The sequence below is a fragment of the Trichosurus vulpecula genome, chromosome 2 (genome assembly GCF_011100635.1).
Source record: "Trichosurus vulpecula isolate mTriVul1 chromosome 2, mTriVul1.pri, whole genome shotgun sequence".
Lineage (NCBI taxonomy): Eukaryota > Metazoa > Chordata > Mammalia > Diprotodontia > Phalangeridae > Trichosurus > Trichosurus vulpecula.
The window spans coordinates 83,808,529-83,818,031 of record NC_050574.1 but is presented as its reverse complement, the minus strand read 5'-3'; the positions used below and the strand labels follow the sequence as shown (position 1 = coordinate 83,818,031).

The 9,503-nt window shown below is 40.8% G+C and overlaps 1 pseudogene; it reads left to right on the top strand.

Annotated features, from left to right (window-relative positions):
* Window positions 1–8,544: 8,544 nt before the first annotated feature.
* On the top strand, window positions 8,545–9,503 carry LOC118836530 (annotated as a pseudogene).

Sequence of the window (9,503 nt, the reverse complement as noted above, 5' to 3'; positions counted from 1 at the left end):
GGAATATGAAGAAAGGCAAAAGACAGTCTCTGATCTAAATGCAAGACTTGTCTTTATCATTCTCATATTTTTCTTTTGGGACATGTTTCAAGTCTATCAACAAGTAGGACAGAGCAGTAAGAAAGTAGAGAGAAAGAGAACTATATTTGAAGACTGCTATGAGAGAGATGAGAATAGAAGAAGAATGAATGGAGAAGAGGAGAAATAAATGGTCTGAGCAGTGTAGTGGAAGGGGGCCACAAAGGGAAAAGTGGAAAGGGCAGGAGCAAAGGGTTATCCTGAGTACTCTAGGACTCTCTGAAAGTCCTACAAGGATGAGAAAAAAATGAGTAATGGAGAAAGAGGGCTCGGGAGGCTGAGGTATTCAGGCAGGGTCATCCTTCCCGTGGAGGAACAGGCAATATATGTGCATTTGTCTTTGGGACTGAAACAGTCTATCAAAACCCAGGTGGCATATGGATTAAAGAGAGCTCAATGTGCTGAGTACAAAGGGATGGGGAAAGTAAAAGTACCCAGAGGAAAGAGGAACCTGGGATCTTGTCCTGGGGGAAGAAAATATGCAGGCATATAGATTAACTTAAGGCCAGGAACCTGATCTGAAAAATGAGGATACAGAGAGCCAAATGCTGAATGGACAGTTGGGAGAGATCTTGAAAGAAGAAAAAAAATCTAGAAAACTTTCCTGAAGGGGGAGCACCTGGGTCAGCTTTAATAAAGGAAGGACAGTAAGTGGTTTGGAAGAAAAGGTGAGAGAAGGTGTTACAGAGAGAGCATGGTCTCTAGGAAGAAGAGGACATGCAGCACATGGGGATTACAGGATCATGGGACTTTAACCTAGAAGAGACCTTATAGATCATGTAATACAAATCCTTCATTTAATGGATGAGAAAACTGAGGGCCAGAGAGGTCAGTGACTTAGCCAGGGTCACACAGTTTGTAAAAAGCAGAAGCAAGATTCCAGTCAAGGTCTTCTGATCTAAGTAGAGAAGAAGACATCTGACTGAGATGAGACATTCTGCTGACTGTACTGCAGAAGGCAAGTTTGAGGAAAACGATGGTGAAAGGGGTTATAGCATTGAGAGAAGAAGGAAAGGAGATACCAAAGGATCACGAGAAATTACTTAGGAAGATCCTGGAATAATGCCTCAGTATGGGGCTAGTGTAGGGGCTGAAGGGGTAGAGGGCTTGTGAGGTGATGAGTTGGTAGATGGTGGAACAGGTGACAAGCAACAGGTAAATAGAGGAGTGTTATATAAATGTCATTGTGGTCAAGTGAACAATCTTTCAAGGCTGGTGTGTTTGTGGGAAAAGGACATAAGAAGAACATACAGAAAAAGAGAATAAGTCTATTGCACTATGTGAGGGCGTGTAGCTTTAAGTGTAGGTGTAAAGTCCTGGTAAAATCTGAAGGAAGGAGAATGGATGGGAATCTGGATAGTAATGAGAACCCAATATCTGTGGGAATAGAGTGATATTTGGCAATATAAACTGTGGAAATACTTTCTCGAGAAGGAAGGGAAGGGGGGAAGGTCAGAGCTAGAGATACCCTGAGGCAGAGAAGAGGGATGATGAGAGCTTGCACTGATCAGATTTCTTCAATAAGGAAAACCAGGGATTTTAGTACTAAATGGAGAAGGTCTATATGAGCTATTGTGGCAAAACTACTATGGGATCACAAGAAATTGAGAACATGGGAAACAGGAAGGAGATTCCATTTGAAGTCAGGCAGGAGGAACTTATTGCAAAGCAGCTTTTCTCAACTCTATGATGTCAGCAATGCTTCACAATCTGAGAACATACATGGAATAATTATATTTTCCTAATTAAAATTTTTGGGAATAAAGGAGCATTGGTACATTATAAAGAAAGGTAGGAGGGACAGCCTACAAATGTCTGACTTGGAATCCAGCCTGGGTAGGGTTTCAAGTGTAGCCAGGAGGAACTGCATAAAATTTTATTCAATAGTCTCTGATTTAGAATTGAAAGTTCCTTTTTTGCTTCTGTCTTCATTCCTCTGTGAACCCCATTAACCATCAAATTGATACAATACAATGCAACCTAACAAGCATTTATTAAATGTCAACTATGTGTCAGGCACTAGACAGGCAAAGACAAAAATTGAAACATAAACAAGAATGGGAGGCAATGACAAGATGATGTAGTGAAAACAAGGACTCACCTCAGCTCTCCCCCAAACCCCAACAAATACCTTTAAATGAGGACACTAAGCAAATTCTAGAGTGGCAGAACCAACAAAAGGCTGAATAAAACAATTTTTTAGCCCAAGACAAATTAGCAGGGAAGGAAAGATCTGTTGTACAAGGTGAGGAGGCCTGGAAAATGGTTATTTTAATGGTTGGCTATTGTGGCAAATTGATTGAGGTCTGTAGAATGATGGAAAACGATAAATCATCAGATGACAATGTTGCCTGGTTTTTTGCTTGAATGTTAAAATCATGAAAAATAGAACCATGTACTCTGGGATGCAGAAGGAATATTAAAGGTCATCAAATAATCCTTCCACCCAATATAGGAATTTTCTCTATGTTTCTGCGAGGTGGTCATCAAGGTTGTACTTAAACACTTCCAATAATGAGAAATACTCATTTTGTGTCAGTTTATGAATGTTATTGTCAATGTATGAGTGACTGCGTGTTAGAGGATGCTAGTATTATATAGATGTATGTTTAATATATAGATATGCATATCAGTATATTATTGGATAAATGTGTATGTGTATCTGAGTGCACACATGTTATATCGTCCCCACCCCCAGGAGAATGGAAGCCCCTTGAGGGGATGTTTCGTTTGTTTCATTGTGTTGTCTGTGCAGTATCTTGCACATAGTAAATGCTTAATAAAATGGTAGTGGTTTTTGAGTGTGTCTATGTTGGTTTCTCTCAACCATATACCCAGTGGTGGGATTCAAATAAGCTAAAAAGCAGTTCTTTACCGTAATGACCATTTTTTGGAGTCAGTGACTTTGTAAGCATTTATTAAGTACTACATGGGTCCAAATCATGCATAAGTCACTAACCATGTGAGTAAGGAGCAGATCTCAGGTTTTTATTTTTGCTCGTCCTATATTTGACATTATCTGTGCTCTGACACTTACTTCACAGAATTTCAGAATTAGTAGGTACCTCAGTGGCTAGCTACTCTGGATATCTTGAGAATATCACAAAAAAACATAGAAGTCCCTCCAGAAGCAGATGTTTGAGCCATTCTCCATCACAGATAGAAGTAAAGTTCTCTCTTCCCTAGTCTCCCAGGCCAGTTTTTTTCTCCCACCTCTTTCCCTTCAGTTCATCTGCAAATCCCTAAATGAGCCAACCTTCCTAAACTGTTATTACTATCATCGCATCAGAGATTTAGAGCTGCAAGGAAACGCTTAGATCATCAGCTCCAAATTCTATATTATTCAAATAAGAAACTGAAGTGTAGATAAGTTAAATGACTCATTCAAAGTCATGCCCTACTCCTGTTCAAAAATATGACATTCTGGAAAAATGACTGACCTGGATAATAGATCCAGGAGAGACAATTTAAAAATTATTGGACAACTTGAAAGGTAAGGTCAAAAAAGCATCCTAGACATCATCTTTCAAGAAATAATCAAGGAAAACTGCCCTGATGTTCTAGAACCAGAGGGTAAAATAAAAGTTGAAAGAATCTACCAACTGCTTCTTGAAAAAGATCCCCAAAAGAAAACTCCTAGGAATATTGTAGCCAAATTCCAGCGTTTCCAGGTCAAGAGGAAGTATTGTAATCAGCCAGAAAGAAACAATTTGAGTATTGTGGAAACACCATCAGGATAACACAAGATCTAGCAGATTCTACACTAAGGGATTGAATATGATATTCCAGAGGTCAAAGGAGCTAGGGTTAAAACCAAGAATCAACTACTCAGCAAAAGACTACAATGTTTCAGAAAAAAATATGAATTTTCAGTGAAATAGAGAACTTTCAAGCATTCTTGATGAAAAAAAACTAGAGTTGAATAGAAAATTTGACTTTCAAATCCAAGAATCAAGAGAAATATGAAAAGGTAAACAGGAAGGAGAAATCATAAGGGACTTATTAAAGTTGAACTGCTTTCTTTACATTCCTACATGGAAAGACTGTTTTGGTAACTCTTGAGACCTTTCTCAATATTAGAGTAGTTGAAGGGAATATGCGTACACACACACACACACACACACACACACACACACACCCATATGTAAAGACAGAAGGCACAGGGTGATTTGAATATGAAGAGATGATGTCTAAAGAATAAAATTAAGGGTTTAGAGAGGAATGTATTGGGAGAAAGAGAAAGGGAGAGACAGAATGGGGTAAATTATCTCCCATAAAAGTGGCAAGAAAAATCTGTTATAATAGAAAGGAAGAGGGGGTAGGTGAAAGGGAATGAGTGAATCTTGTTCTCATCACATTTGGCCTAAGGAGGGAATAACATACACACTCAATTGGGTACCTTACCCTAACAGAAAGTAGGGGGGAAGGTGATAGGAGGTGGGGTATGATAGAAGGAGGGCAGATTGGGGGAGGAGGTAGTCAAAAGCAAACAATATTGAAAAGGGACAGGGTCAAAGGAGAAAATTGAATACAGGGAGGCAGGATGGGTTGGAGGGAAATATAGTTAGTCTTTCACAACATGACTATTATGGAAGTGTTTTGCATAATGATACATGTATAAACTATATTTAATTTCTTGCCTTCTCAAGGAGGGTAGGTGGGGAGGGAAGAAGGGAGAAAATTTGGAACTCAAAGTTTTAAAAAAACAAATGTTTAAAAAATGTTTTTACATTCAACTGGTAAATAAGATATATAGACAGTGGGCTATAGAAATCTATCTTGCCCTACAAGAAAGTAAGGGGAAAAGTGATGGGGGCTGGGAATGCCGTGATAGAAGGGAGGGCAGACTGGGGAAAGGGGCAATCAGAATACATTACATTTTGGGGTGGGGGAGGGTAGAGATAGGGAAAAAACTTGTAACTCAAAAATCTTGTGGAAATGAAGGTTGAAAACTGAAAATAAATTTTAAAACAATAGAAAAATGTGACATTTCCCCCTACCTACCTACTTAGCACCAGATTACAGACTTTTATTCATCTCGTTGGTACCAGTGTCTTTTCTCTACTACCTAGAATCTTAACTTCTTGAAGTAAAGGATTATTTTCTATTTCTGTATTCCCAACAGTCCTGGACACATAACAAATATCTTCATATATAGTTTTTGTTCTAGCTCCTGTAAATAGCCCAGTCCAAGATTCTTAAGGAAGAAACTGAGAGCTCGTGTTAAGCCTATTCTTAAGAACATCTAGGACACTTTCATTTCAGCAGAACACCTACCATCAATTATCCTAGGAGTCCTTGAAACAGTCCTTTCCCTCCTTCCCTTTGCTGTTTTGCACCCTCCATCTTTTGGGAGACAATAGACTCTGACACTATCAAGCAAGAAGTAAATTAGGGGAGCAAGTAGGCTATTTGTATCAAAAAGATCCTACTTAGATGGGACAGAGATGTTACATGTGCAGGCATCTTTTCCCTCACTAAATATAAACCAAACAAAAAGTTAAGCCTGACAAACTTTTATGATTAGCCTTAAAAATTCCACAGCACGTTTCACTGATTCACCAATCTTTAAGTGATCTATTGAGCTCAGAACTGTTTGGCACCTATCAGAAAGCCTGCTTGTGGGCAGTGGGCACAGGGAGGAGGGGGAGTTTAGGGAGGAGGAAGAAGAGGAGGAGGAGGAGGAGCATGAGGAGGAGGAAAAAGAAAACGAGGCAGAGCAGCCTTTCAGCCACTCCACTGAATGGCTTGGCAAAGGAGTCAGAAGTAAGAGGGGAGTGGGTGGAAAATAATGATGCTTCTGCCTCCTCTGAACCTTCACCCACAGTTACCAAGACAAAAATGCCCCCATCAGTTTGGTCAGAGGAAACAATCCCCTCCCCACTCTAAGCATCCAAGGAAGATGGGATGGTGCAGTCTGAGATATTCAAAGCACTGCTGCCCCAGGACATTCAGTCCAGGAAGAGCCCTTTCCAATGCACCACCATGGAGAGACCTGGGCTCACTCAATGAGAGCTTGTGCACCTGGGATAATGAGATGCTTATGCTGGGACTGCAACTGGACCAATCAGAAGCCAGGAAGTACCCTGAGGAGAGGGTGGGAGGAGAAGGCAGGGAGGAGAAGGGACAAGGGAAAGGGGGAAAGACCAAACAATTTTCTCACCTTGAGAAGCAAGGAAAGCTTCCCTATGAACATTGCTGTGGGTGCTTAGAAAACACGGTTGTGCAGAAGAACCTTAAAAAAAGAGTGAGGGATGTAAATTTGCAATTTCCACATTGGGCAGCTGTCCAGGCACCCACTTTAGAGAGAATCCTAATTACAAATGCCATTTTAACAACCAGCGCCCTGAATTCAACGTACAATTAGGTATGGGTTCTGCCAAACCAGTGTGAACCTGCTGAATCCAACCTCTTCATGTACCTCATTCTCAAGTAAAACTCAGTAATAGGAAGTTTTTCATTTGCCTCTAGACATAATAGGATCATTATCACTGGAGGTCTTCAAGTGAAGATTGGATAAATACTCTTGGAAATGTTGTGGAGGATATTCTGTGCAGGTACAAGTTAGCCTCAATGGTCTCTGAAGTCCTTTCCAACTATGAGGTTACAGAATTCTGCAATATTCTGAATCCTTCTTTCAGTAGCCTCAGCTTATCCTCTTTCCCAAGGGCTGGGTGAGAGGGAAGTGTAAAGGAAGGAAAACAAGGCTGAATTTGTATTAATGAGAAGCTAGAGGCAGCAGAGCTAAAGAACTGGCCTTATAGCCTGGAATAAAGTCTCACTTCTGACCCATACTCTGCGTCATTTTACCTCTAAGTGCCTTTGGGCTTCTGTAAGACTGTAAATTGTAGAGAAGGGGGTCTATGTATATTCATATAGGAAGGTTCTTACAAGGAATAATCTACACTGGTTAAATCACAAATTCAAAGTCATTTCTAATGAAAATTTATTCATTTCATTTTATTGTACCTAATCACTTCAAAGATGCTCTGGTATATCCAGACAAGAAAGAACACCCTCTGGTGCTTGGCAACATGTTAAGAAGAGAATAGATAATTAATCAGGTGTTGACCTTTGTTGCCACTACCCAAACCATATGGGCTTCTTTCAAGGGATATGACCACTTCTTATGCCTCCTAAATGTGAGGTACTGAGAGGGGCACCCTTTCAGTCCAGGTCCTGATGCAACAGAAAGCAGACAGTACTTTTGTCCTTGTCCTTAGAAGGGTTCAGATAACCACCACCACTACCACTTCCTCCTGCTCCTCCTCCTCCTTCCTCTCTCTCTCTCTCTCTCTCTCTCTCTCTCTCTCTCTCTCTCTCTCTCTCTCTCTCTCTCTCTCTCTCTCTCTCTCTCTCTCTTTCTCTCTCTCTTTCCCCTTCTCCTTTCCATGCTCGCTATCTCTTCTCCTTGCTCTCCCTCCCGTCTTTGATTTTCCTATCCCTATATTTATCCCCATTCCAATCCCTCCCTCCCTTTCCAATTCCCTCAATCAGGAGTCCAGTTTAGGTAAAATGTGGCCTGACTGAAAGGAAATAATTTAAAATAAAGCTGGAAAGGTTGTTGGGAAAGTGAAATTCGTTTCTGTATTGTGAAATCACAAGTTAGAGATGATAAGGTTCCTAGATTCTGGTGGCTTTCATATTGCAAAGTGTTTGCAGAGCCAGGACTAAAACTAAATATTCTTGATTTTTAGTCCAAAAATGTTTACATTGTACTAACCACGTGATAGTCTATTAGAGCTTTTCAAAAAGACAAATAGGCATTTCAGAAAAAGGCAAATCAGTCACTGTCATTAATTTATACCATTATATTATGAAAATTGCTACAGGTAACTATAACAATCTAGTATTCATTCTATAGTTTTTTCCTACCCCCTCTGACCCATGGATTATTGGGCTCCTGGGTATTTTTATACCAAATCCTAAAGTCAAGACATTTTCAGAAGCAAGATATCTTTAAAAATGAAACCCAATATAGATTGCATTAAGAGGAGTTTCTGATTTAAGCATCACCATTATTGTCAGTCAGTTCCTATCACTAACTTGTACTTTCAACGGTGTTCCTAGGAGCAGTGATCGCTAGCTTTATATCAGCTATCTCATGAAAAAACACACTGTGACATCCCTGCCCCACGATCTATGAACTCAACAAAGCTGATCATGAGCCTATTGCTGTGCCCCAACCCCTCACAACATGTGCAGAGACCAACAATGTTTGCAAATCCTGTCATCATCTGCAAAGCTCCTAAAGATTGGTACTTGGTTTATGACCAAGATGCTATTCTTACTGGCTGTAGCTGTCTGGAGTTATAACCATAATTTGTCATTGTGTGAAGATCCCATAACTTTTACCAAAGCCTATAACTTGTTTCCTAGTTTTCTTCTCTCATGCAGGTGAAATATCTGTAAAATGATAAGGCCCTCACCTCCAAAGCTGAAAAAGTCACAATGCCTCCTCTGAGTATCACTGACACCCACTTTGCTGGCTGCTTCCTCGCTGGAATCCCAGGTCTGGAGAACATTCACATCTGGATTCCTATCTCCTTCTGCATCATGTGTGTGGCTGCCTTGGCAGGGAATAGCATGCTGATCAGTGCAATCATCTCCCAGAGGAGCTTTCACAAACCCATGTACCTGTTCCTCTCCATGCTGGCTAGTGCTGACGTCCTGCTCTCTACTTCCACCATGCCCAAGGCTCTCACCATCTTCTGGTTGGGGATCCAAGCCATCTCCTTTGATGCATGTCTCACCCAGATGTTCTGTATCCACTTTCTGTTTGTGGCTGACTCAGCCATCCTGTTGGCCATGGCATTTGACCGGTATGTGGCCATCTGCTCACACTTACACTATAAGACTATCCTTACTCCCACCATCATCAGAAAGAGAGCTGGGGCCACCCTTACATGCAGCCTCTGCATTATATTCCCATCCATCTTCCTTCTCAAAAGGTTACCCTACGGCCAGACCAATATCATTTCACATACATTCTGTGAGCACATGGGCATTGCCCGGCTATCCTGTGCTGATATCTCTGTCAATGTCTGGTATGGTTTGGCAGCTGCATTGCTCTCCACAGGTCTAGATATCATTCTTATCACCCTCTCCTATGTATTCATCCTATGCACTGTCTTTCATCTTCCCTCACATGCAGCTTAGCACAAATAACTGGAATCTGTAGTTCTCATATTAGTGTGACACTGCTCTTCTACATCCCTGCCTAATTCTCTGTTTTTGTCTATCGCTTTGATAGGAAAAGTATTTGCTATTATGTCCATATCCTCCTAGCCATCCTCTACGTTGTTATCCTACCCATGCTCAACCCTGTCATTTATGGTGTAAGAACCAAACAGATTTGGGAAGTGGATGTCCAGATGTTTTTTCATAGTTGGGGAAATGATCAAGATAGAAGCCAACAAACTTAG